The sequence below is a fragment of the Crocodylus porosus genome, unplaced genomic scaffold (genome assembly GCF_001723895.1).
Source record: "Crocodylus porosus isolate Cpor-Errol unplaced genomic scaffold, CroPor_comp1, whole genome shotgun sequence".
Taxonomy (NCBI): Eukaryota; Metazoa; Chordata; order Crocodylia; family Crocodylidae; genus Crocodylus; species Crocodylus porosus.
In genome coordinates, this window is record NW_017728886.1 from 3,195,396 (window position 1) to 3,204,270 (window position 8,875).

Here is an 8,875-nt window from a genome sequence, read left to right on the forward strand (position 1 = left end):
AAAAAAAAACAAAGTTATAGATATTTCATTGATTCCCCATTATACCCTGTGACCGAATCTCCGGGCAACTCCGAAGCTTCAGCCGGATCGAGGTGGAAACCTGGTCCTAAGCGCCGGGTCAGATCACGGCCATCTGAAGCGGCTGGATCTGAAGCCGGATCAGATTGCTGCCAACTCGCACACGCCTACAAAGCACTTTCTGTCCACCCAACGATCAACGATAATGTGGTTATATCGAACAATAATGAACAGATGAAACATATGCTTGCCAGCGGTTTGAGCAAAGAGCGAGCAGTCAGCCCCAGTCCTGGCTGCGGCACTTCTGGGACAAGTCACTGAAATGTTTCTGCACGGATATCCCCGCCTGTCGCCGAGAACTGACGTATTCCCCGAGAAGAAGGCTGCGAGTCTTTAACTAACCGCAGTCAAGTGCCTTGAACGTGATACAGGCTAAGTGCTTCCTACAGGAAACTGTGACTTGATAGAGGACCAGTGAGGAGCTGCAGGTATTTGTTTTAATTGGTCTTCCGAGTCCTGCGCATCGCTAACCTATGCAAGCACGCGCCATCTCTGCTGTTGTACTCATCTTCCCTCTCTACTTTCCATGGCTTGTCACCCCTCCTGTTTCTACCCTGACCTAAATTAGTATCCGAAGGTATGAGTGCATTAGGGAGGCACGATTGAGTCAGGATTGGCTTACCTTTGCTAATTTAACCAGCTGGGGCATGGACAGGAGTAGCAGAGACAGCAACCTAGGACAGGCAACCCCCCTCCGTATTTACTTGGCTGAGTAACAGGCTGAAGCCCATGCACTGCTATCGGTGCTCTAATTTTGGGTGCCGGAGGTGGATTATCGGATGCGCTGAGTGTGTAGGCATGGGTGCTGAGAGGCGGTTAGACCTGCAGTTTATAATGCTTCGCTTTGTTTTTCTTTATACAGAGGTGCCAAGCCTAGGAAGTCATTTTGCTATTAGAGTCAAGGTCAGCTTAACTCATGCCTCCTTTCTGCTATGTAGATGTGCCCACGCCTCCACAGGGCCAGGGTGTCACCTGCGGGCGTTCAGGAATATTTGCACTGAGACACCTACGCCTCTGCAGCCCCTCAGCAGAGCTGATGCCAGGGACAAGCGGGAACACTTTTGCAAGCAGGGCAAACCATGCCAGGGCAGGTGTCATTTCCCAGGGCGTCTGCCTCCGGCATGATTATTCAATATAACCACATTGTCATTGATTGTCGTGTGCACAAAAAGCGCTTTGCAAAAAAGTATTATAAGGAAAGTGCCTGGGAACAAATTTCCCTGTTGAGATTTAAGACCGAAGGGTGTAGGCCACGCTGCCTTGGGCAGGAATTTGTGGTGTATTCAATCTCTGGCTTAGTACCAAGATAGTAGGACCCCTCTGTACCTGGGCCCTCCATGCTGCAGGCAGTGATGCAAGATAAGTGTGAAAACCCCGCAGAGGGAGCCGCAGTCCTAAGAAACAGATGTCTGAACCCCACTCAGCTTTGGGTTTGCCTATAATGGTCTCCAAATCCCACTCTGGGACGACCTCTCTGACATGTGCTCTGCTCCCTGACATGGAGCCTCAGACCCGACAGGGAAAGGGAGCCCCAAATACTTAAACGCAGACATTTCTTCTGCGTTTAAGGCAACTCTTCCTTAGGAAATTCTGCAATTTTCCTTTTTTTTTTTTTTTCCTTTTTGCAGCAAGGCCCTTCCTGACAACTTGGAGAGTGGACCCCTGAAAGGCCAAACTGGCTCCCTAGGCTCGGCATCTCCGTATAAAGAAAAATAAACCAAGGCATTATAAACTGCAGGTCGAACTGCCTCTCAGCACCCATGCCTACATACACCTGGCCACCCCGCACCATACACCTGGCCAGCCGAAGAAGGACAACATACCCCTTGCAGCACTTGAACCCCAAGAGGGAGACACGCTAGCGACTCCAGGAAATCTTTGCTGCGGCTACCGATTTTCCACAGAGCGTGCTAAGATGCTGCAGTGATGAGCGGCAGCCTTAAACCTGAAGATAAAGTATGCATTGGGCCATTTTTGGAGGTTGCCGCTCCCCCTTTCAGGCAGCGAGAGCTTGACTTGAGCTGTGATTTGCAGCGGTGGAGGACAACTGGGCACGGGGCATAATCTTTCCAGCTGTACAGACCAGGATAAATGTTGGCCGTCACTCGGCCTCTCCTGCACGTGGGGACCGATATGGTGCCTGGCAGCACATGGGGCTTGCAGGTGGAAGGAGGGAACGGTCAGCTCTGAGGACGGGCCGACCTGCCCCGGGACGTAGCCGGTGTCCTGAAATGGCTTTGGAGAACCTGATCCTGGAAACGGAGGCCAGCGACGCTGTCATGTCAGCCAGCGTCACCTGAAACCAGCAGGGCCTCGGAGGGGGACGGTGTTGATAATGGCTTCTCTGGTTCGGTGGCTGAACTCAAGGGATGAAAAAAAAACATAGAGAGAAATCCAATTTTCTCAATGAAATGAGACCCCTGCCCCTGAAAAATCCTCCTTTGGGGAGTCGAATGAACTGGAGGTCCGTGTCTGGATGAAACAGCTTTTTGAACACAAAAGCCAGGGTTTGAGTTGAAAACTTCTGAAATGAGGCTTTCCTGCTTGCTTTTGATTTTCGGGCAGAAGCAGGTTGATAAATTCCTTGGGAATCTGTGAACAGTTCGGGCCAAACTAGTCTGCCTTTTTGGTGAAATAAGGTGTTTAACCAAAATGTCTTTACCCCTTTGCAGGACCCCGGCCTGGTGTCTGCACCGTTGGCGCCACCGTCACAGGATCACAGGGAAGTGGGGCTGGAAGGGACATCCATAGGTCATCCAAGCCATCTCCTGCCTGAGCATAATCATCCCTCTCTGAATCATTTCAGGCAAATCCTTGTCTAACTGATTATTACTAACACTACAAAGTCAAGCCCGTCACACAACCAGAAGGCATAGCACTCTCGCCTGTGCGCGTAACACAGGAGCACAACGGTGGCCAATGCCTTGCTGTTGCAAAGGTTGTTAGATACGCCGGAGAGATCCCAGGCAGAGGCCACGCCACCCACTACAGAGGAAGGCAACCCCCCGCAGTCCGCACCAATGTGACTATGGGGTAAAATTTCTTCCTGACCCCAGTTGTGGCCACTAGCATGACCCTGAGCAGAAGAGCAAGACCCTCTAGCTGGGAACCTCCAGGTTTTTGTCCAAGAAGATACTGGGACACCCCAGACAAAATCCCCAGCCATGGCTGCAGCCAATGCTTCTGAGGAAGGGGGAACATGTAGCAACAGGAGGGGAAAAAATGTCCTTCCCAGCAAAGCTCAGGAGCATGGGAAACACCCACAGCCATAGCTACTCCTATATCATCCCTGCCAAAGCTTATTTAACCTCCCCTTGAAGACCTCCAGTGACGGGGAGTCTACCACTTCCCTAGGCGTCCCTTCCACCGCGGTGAAGACGTTTTTCCTGATACTCAATCTAAGCTGACTTTGCTGCAACTTCAAGCCAGTGGTCCGTGTCTTGCCCTCTGCAGCAAGAGAGAAAAAGTGTTGTCCCTCTGCTTTTTGGCAGCCCTTCAGGTATTTAAAGCCTGCTGTCACGTTCCATCTTAAGTGCCTTTTCTGCAAGCTGAGCATCCCTAGCTCCTTCAGCCCTCACCGCTGTTGCACTCTTGGGAAACAGCCGTAGCAATGGCCTCTGAAGCAGCAGCCTCGGGAAAGGAGGTGGTGGAGCCAAGGCAGGGGCACCTACAGCGAGTGGCCTTACACAAACAGGAGGACTTCAGCTGGACTAGCCGCACGGGGACAGCTGCATCTTTTCCAATGAGCTGCGCCAGTCCACTTGAAGATGATGTATTGAAGCAGGAAAGGGAGAGAGAAGAGGAGCTGTTAGGAGCAAAACTTAGACGTCCTCCCCCCAGCCCCTGTGTCTTCCTCGAGCTACATTTCACGGCTGGGCTGGGCACAGGGTGCTTTGAGCACTTTTGGGTATGCTGCCCTGTGCATTTAAAGCCATCAGTGGCACAATAGCAAGCGCCCATGTGCTGCTAGAGGGCTGGGACCCCAGGAAGGCAAGGCCTCTGTGTCTCTGTCCATCTCACTTCTGCATCATTGCGCTGAGGCGAAAAGCAGACCGCTGGCTTAGTCCGAGGCTGATTGTCCCGGGTTTCCACTCGCATCAGAACAGGGTGGGATGATCATGGGAATTAGCTTTCGTTTTCCAGGGGCCAAATGTTAATTCACAGTTACTTAGGCTGAGCTTGTATGTCTGTAGGATCCCAGACTAAAAGGCTTTTCCCCTCCTCCCTCAGGTTTTCACTTCAGAGCCACCCCTCCCTGGGGTGAGGTTGGTGGGAGGAAGGGGGCATTGGGGTCGTTGCCTCTGTGAAAGAGAGATTTGAATTGAAATGTCTCAAGGAAGGGACTGTGTGCTGTCCCGACCTGCTTTCCAATCTCAGCTGCCATAACGAAAAGGCCAAAAGAGTCATTTAGCCAGACTCGGCCACTCAGTAATCCCACTGCCCTCCACGTCCCCTCCGCCGGCCGCGTGCCCTGGAGCACTCAGACAGCCATGGCAGGATGAGCTGGAAAGCTTGGCATCCTCCTCATTTGTTCATTGCCACCACCCACCCCAGAAGTGGCTGCATTCAAGCATGTGTCTGTGTAAATCATGCAGGATTTGGGGGATTTTTAGAGGATGGAGTCCAGTGTGAAATATTTGTCCCTTTGGAAGAAAAGGGCCTTGATAAACCCTTGCGAATGGTAGCTGGAAAGCTGAGAGCGGTGGGTTGTTTGTTTTTTTCCATGCCGAAACAGGGTTAAAAGACACCAAGAGGGAGCTAAAAAACCCCTAATATTGGGAAGCAGCAAACACAGACCGTGGCTGAAACGCCATCAAGAGTCCTCAGCATCTGGATGAAGTTACCATAGGAGGCAGCTGAGGCAGGATGTGAACCAGTGCTGAGCCCCCGCCATGGCTGTGTCTGGAGGAGGGTGTGACTGAAATGGAAACGGGAAGATTAAAGCAAATAAAGCAAATAAGAGGCAGGCATGTTAATCCAGATAGCTTCTGCCAGCCCTTGGGTTGCTCCCTGGGGGTTAGCAAATCCCTACAGAGTTGCAGCGATCCATCCGTCTCATAGACCTGCTGGATGCCCTTGGGCAGGGGAGACGGAGCTGCAACGGTAAGTGGTTTAGGGGGCAAAATGAGCTCTGTTGCCCTTGCTCAGAGGATCCAGCAGCTTTGTGTGCCTGCATCTAGGCAAGCATGTGACTATCCAAGCCTGGGATCCTCTCAAATGGGACTTTGGCTTGGGATCTCAGTTTGCTAAATCTGCTTCCTGGGACCCTTATACAGCAGTACGTTCCCAGGCAAAACCCCAGCAAAACCCATGAGACTCCCGCCGGCACGGAAACTGCAGGATCCCTGGAGCTTCAGGATTGGGGGCCTATGATACAGGTGGAAAGATGTCAGGCCTGATTTTTTTTATATTAAAACCACAGAAAAACAGGGCTGGCAGGAGGTCACATCACACCACGGCAAGATCAGCCCTATCTAAACCGTCTGACCCTGGGCACTGGTTTTGGCACTGACACCAGCCCTGCTCCCAGCCTCTGTTGGAGGCACGTCTGGCTCCGTCTGCACTACAGCAATTCCTCTTGGATGCGCAGCATCCATTAGAGCAGCCTCAAGGTTGCTTTAACATACCCCATTGTCCAGGTAGCTGCTGCATGACAGTATAATGGATCGTTGACCATCAACCTCTCCACTGCAATCATTTCTGGGCGGCCCCCAACCAAGGACAGAGCTGGGTGTCGCGTCGTTTCACTGCCATGAATTCCTTCAGCCTTTGAAGCCTGGATTGCTTGAGTAAGAGTATTTATGACGCACTTTCCAAGCAAGGGAAATCGGCTTTCAGAACGTGTTCGCTTTGAAAGATGACAATAACCTCCCCCCACCCACCCGCCCACTCAGTCCCACGTAAATTAGAGCAAAGCAAGAGATGCACAATAAAAAAACACCATCGCAAACACTGGGAACGAGACAAGGGGGAAACAAGTGAGCGTATCCCTCAGAGATATGCTCTAAATCTCGTTACACAGTCGCTGTCGGCCTTTTGTAATTAGCAGACGCAGTCAAATCTGCATTTGCAGGGGAATGACAGCCAATATAACAGGCAAGAAGTGGTTGAGAGCCCACATGCGGCTCTCCCGTGACTGCTCGCAACACCAGACAGCCCCCTGCGAGATTCACAAGCAATGCAGGGTGACTGGATCGCTTCCCACGGTTATCCCTGGGGATGCTGCAGCAACCCCAGCTTGGGATCTCAAAGAGATTTAGGGATGTTTCCCCACCTGTGCTGGGAAAGAGAGGAAGGACAGATCCTTTGGCTAGGTCAGCACTGGCAGACTCAGGAGATCTGTGGTCTTAACTTGGGTCTGCCACTCACCTCCCATATGACCTTGGGCAACTCACTTTGCCTCACTTTGCTTGGACCGTAAGCGCATCAGGGCAGAGACCCCGTAGCTGCCATGTGTAGTCACAGCACAGGTCTGAACGGGGCCCTGATCTCAGCACGAGTCTAGGGATGCCGGCAATGGTAATACCGGTAATAATAAAAGAAAGATTGTTTCACCCACAGCTGCCGTGAGGCTGCCCCTGGGGTGAACGGCAACCGTGGCACAACCATCCGTTGTGTCCGGGGTAGGCAACATGCTAAGTGGTGTCATTTGGTGAGGATGCTGGGGGCCTTCTTTAGCACCTTTTTCGGACACAAAGCACTAGTGGTACTCTGCAAGTAGCCTTGCAGGGTATAGGTACTGCGGAGTCACAGCTGCTTTGCTGTAACTACCTGTGTGCATGCCCTTCCCCTGTGATGTGCAGAAGCTAAATGAAGGTAACTTACCCCGGTTCCACTTACCCCAGGATAAGAGTGTGCACATGGGCTGCTGATGCATGGGAAAGCCCCACTTGCTTTTCCCCACTGTACCTTGTTTGATCGCCCATGCTCTGGGGCACCAGAGGGAAGAACAACACAGGGCACAAGGCAGTGGGGAATCATGACAGCTATGCTGTCACAGGGGGTGCCACGGGGGCAGGATGGTCCAGCCACTGCTTTATTTCTCAGCTAGGAAACGAGCTCTGAAAACCTAGCTCGGCTTGCTGCCTGCTCAAGAGAACCCACGTGGGTCTGAACAGACGTCCTTCTGCTTGATCCTGGAACGAACCCGCTGCAGAGCGACCAACGTGATTGGGGCCTGGAAAGCAAGACGTATGAGGAAAGGCTGAAAGAACAAGGGTCATTTAGTCTGGAGAAGAGGGGACGGAGGGCGGATTCGGTCGTTTGAAGGGAGATCACAGAAAGGATGGAGATGGGCTGTAGGGGACAGGACTAAGAGCCGTGGCATCAAGTTGCAGCAGGGGAAATTGAGGTTGGAGATGAGGAGGGACTTTCTGACCCGGAAGGTGGTCAGGCACTGCAACAGGCTGCCCAGAGAAGTGGTGGCATCTCCACCCCTGGATGTTTCCAGGAGCAGGTTGGATAGACACTTGGCTGGGATGGTTTAGTCGACGATGAACCTGCTTTGATCCAGGCTGGACTAGATGACCTGGTGAGGTCCCTTCTTTTCTCGGATCCTCCATTTGCCGGGGTGGCTACAAGCCGTGACACCTGGTTTGGAGGCCTCCTAGGAGCCAGGTCTTGCATTTTCCAGGAGACTCTCTGTACATGGGGGGTGCAGTCTGGGACGATGGTGCTGGCTGCCTTGTTCCCAAGCAGTAAAAAAGCAGCGGAGGGGAAGAGGCGCCGAGGCACCGAGGCTGTGTCTTGGGATAGGACACTGTCCTACGGGCCAGGAAACGTTTTGCCACTAATGGAGTCAAGTGGAGAGTGTCAGGTCTCCCAAAGAAATTGCAAGATTAGCTTAAAAATTGTAAGATTTTAAAATGATGCCGGGGGGGGGTGGTACTTCCGATTGGCCTCCTGGGAACTGAGCCTTTGGAAGAGATTTTCAAGCCTTTCTGTGCGGTCAGGAGTGCGAGCAGCTCCCTTGCTTGGGAAAGGGAGGCTGGAGGCCTGCTGCTGGCATACGCATTTGTGGCCTCTCTAAAGGGAGAAGAATCCCGTGCAAGAGCGTGAGGCTTGTGACCAAACTGGTGTCACTGCCCTGTGCCTCGGTTTCCCCTCTCGACAGCGTGCGCGTGGCGGAGGCACGTGCGTGCAGCGCACAGCTGGCCGCGATCTCAGAGTTCCCCTGAACGGCAGCTGGGATCGGATGCAGGGTTGCGAGCTGCCAGATGTGCACGTGCATGCGAGTGAGGTGGAAGCGTGCAGCAGCTGTACGGGCGGGGGCACGCGAGTCCCTAGCCTGGCATGACTGTGCAAAAACCAGGGGCGTACGCGTCAAGCGTGAGTGTGTGCAGGGAGGGAGGTCAGGGAGGGCTGCGTCAGAGGTATGCAGTGCTTGTGCGGTGCACATGCGTGTGCGGCAGCAGGGGTGTGTATCTGCATGGCAGAGGCGGTGAAGTGTCTGCGTGCCTGGCAGGTGCATGTGTGTGTGTGTGCGCACAGCAGGTGCATGCGTGTGCGCGTGCATGTGTGTACGGCACTGTGGATACAGGCACACGAGCAGATGTGTGCGCACGGCAGGTGTGCGGTTGCGTGTGCAGCGCTGGGTCTATGCACAGAAGCAGATGCGCGTGTCTGCGCGTGCACGGCAGGTGCGCGAATGCGTGTGGCGCTGGGGGTATACGCGCATAGCAGACGTGCGTGTGGCAGGGCGGATGCGAGCACACCCCGGCAGCCCCCCGCGCGCCCGCGCGTGTGCAAGGTGTGCATGTGCTCGCGCGCGGCCCCTTTAAAGGCGCGGCCGGGCCCA